The sequence below is a fragment of the Cryptotermes secundus genome, unplaced genomic scaffold (assembly GCF_002891405.2).
Source record: "Cryptotermes secundus unplaced genomic scaffold, Csec_1.0 scaffold205, whole genome shotgun sequence".
Taxonomy (NCBI): Eukaryota; Metazoa; Arthropoda; class Insecta; order Blattodea; family Kalotermitidae; genus Cryptotermes; species Cryptotermes secundus.
The window spans coordinates 1222265-1224445 of record NW_019731570.1 but is presented as its reverse complement, the minus strand read 5'-3'; the positions used below and the strand labels follow the sequence as shown (position 1 = coordinate 1224445).

At 42.0% G+C, this 2181-nt stretch overlaps 1 long non-coding RNA gene across 1 annotated transcript in view; it reads left to right on the top strand.

Moving 5' to 3' along the window:
- Positions 1-1788: 1788 nt before the first annotated feature.
- Positions 1789-2181, top strand: part of LOC111867087 — an 18340-nt gene continuing 17947 nt past the window's right edge. Inside the window, exon 1 of the long non-coding RNA XR_002843288.2 lies at positions 1789-2103. This is a non-coding gene — a long non-coding RNA (uncharacterized LOC111867087). The remainder of the gene's footprint in view (positions 2104-2181) is intronic.

Below are 2181 nucleotides of genomic sequence, written 5' to 3'. Positions count from 1 at the left end.
AAAATGGATACATGTTGCTTACCCACAGATTGTAATTATAGGATCTGTTGCGCCGCGGAGCAGGTGTAATTATAGGATCTGTTGCGCCGCGGAGCAGGGGGGACATGGAGTTATCCCTCCTCGCCTCCACTTGTAATGTCGCAACGCTTGCACCACTTGTAACGTCGTGACGACGGGGGTATGCAGGTACCCCTCCTTGCCACCCCAGCTTATGCTGTAAGGAGTTAACACACTACTCCTAGCTCACCCTCTGCTAGGATTCTCCTGTTTCGGGGTTTCCTTCTTTACTTAAAGCTGCCACCATCTATTATATGTCCTCTCTATTGTGGGAACTACCCCCTGGCATATAGTCATAGCTCCCGCTTGACAACTCCTCATGTAGTCTACAGGTAGCAACGTATTACGTTATTATTACATTTTAAGGGGCGTTGGTATCAAGGCTACTAACTCTGCCTGCGTGGCAGGTGCCTCTCCCTGTCCCTTCCTAGTACCTCCCCTTAAACATTTGGCTGCTGTTGCAACTCTCATTTTGGGTAGGATCTGCTGGATGGGTCATGGGAAAGTTGATTATAGAGGGTGAATCAGAATTCCCTGCATACATCCTATCCTCACTACTCTATCTATTTACACTTTTGTATTTACATGATTTACAATATTTACATTATTAACAAGGCTGGCCTACAGCCGGGTCTGCATAGAGTCTTTACTACACGTTGGGCTCCTCCAAGTTCTCCCCCTTCGGGGATGGAGGCCTTGAGCCTCTCTCTGTCTCTGACTCATCTAATGAGGATATGCAAGTCCTCCTCGTTTAACATGAATCTTTTTCCTGTACATTTCTTACCACTCATTATATACGATTACACTATCCTTTGTAAAGTTTCACTCTGAACATAATCTACCCTTAGTTATATATAATGAAGCCCACATACTATATTTATCCTACATGCTAACCATAACCTTGACACATACACTATGAAACCCTTATTGCCTGGCTAACAGCCTAGGCAATTACATGTTATATAATTCTAGTATCCTCCCCTAAGGGTTCGCCGGGCACACTGGAGTTTGCACATTCAAATCTCACAACAACACTTTTATCAACAAGGCTATTAAACAACATGGCTGATAAGAGTAAAGAGACTTACTTGTAGTACAAGATGCAGGCCCACTGCCTCCGCTCGTAAGGCCCATGTTGAAGAGAGCCTTCGGCTGACAACTCAATATTCTGTGTTAGATCAGAATCCCAAGTCCCTCGAAATTCAGTAATTTATAGTTTCAATTTGCTAATTCAGCTGTTGACGACAGATGGTAGTTGCCTCCCTCTTTTGTTCTCAATTCCCTAAGTTATATTCTAATTGGTTATTATTGGTGGTTGTGGGCGGGCCCATGGCATCTCATCGCTGTTTATGCGGTAATATTACGATACCCCCGTGGCCTAGTGAGGCAAGCTTCTTGCTAGTGCGTTTACGCATAAATGCTGATCATCACATTCTTAGCCTAGTTGCCTGTCCAGGTGTTGTCATCTTTGCTCTTTCACTGCAAAACACTTTTCGCAAGTCTCCAGACACTTAGGTAATGACTTAAATTCCAAATCCCAAATTTGAGACACTACAGGATTCATAAAAATATAATCTGGAAATTTCAGTATGAAGCTGTCACTGTTTATTAGAGTGTGTGAATTTCATATATATACATTTTTTCTCTGGTAGTTTACAATCGCCATATTTTTTGTCTTTAGAAAACAGTTATAGTGGGGGAGTTATATCACTGTTAACATAATTCTTCTGTACCAAGCAATTTGGCTGAAGCAGTAATGTTTGTGGCTTGTATTTGGGAGGTAGCTGGCTTGAATCATGGCTGGGAAACCAACAGTCCTAAGTGTTGTTTTCATATTGTTCCTCAATTGATCTAGGCGTGGGTAACTCTGGAACAGTCTAGTTTGTTTTGTGGAAGCGATTGAACGCGGCAACATGGACGTAGAACTGCTCATAACAGAAGTATTTGCCAGACCACCGATTTGGCAAACAAAACACAAGCATCATCGCAACAGAGGTGTAATTGAGAAGATGTGGGGAGAAATAGCAAAAGCATTAGATTCAACAAGTAAGTGTATTTACATTTAACAGCTTTCTAACCTAAAATAACACAAAATCTTACCTAATTTTAACTTAACGTAGCTTT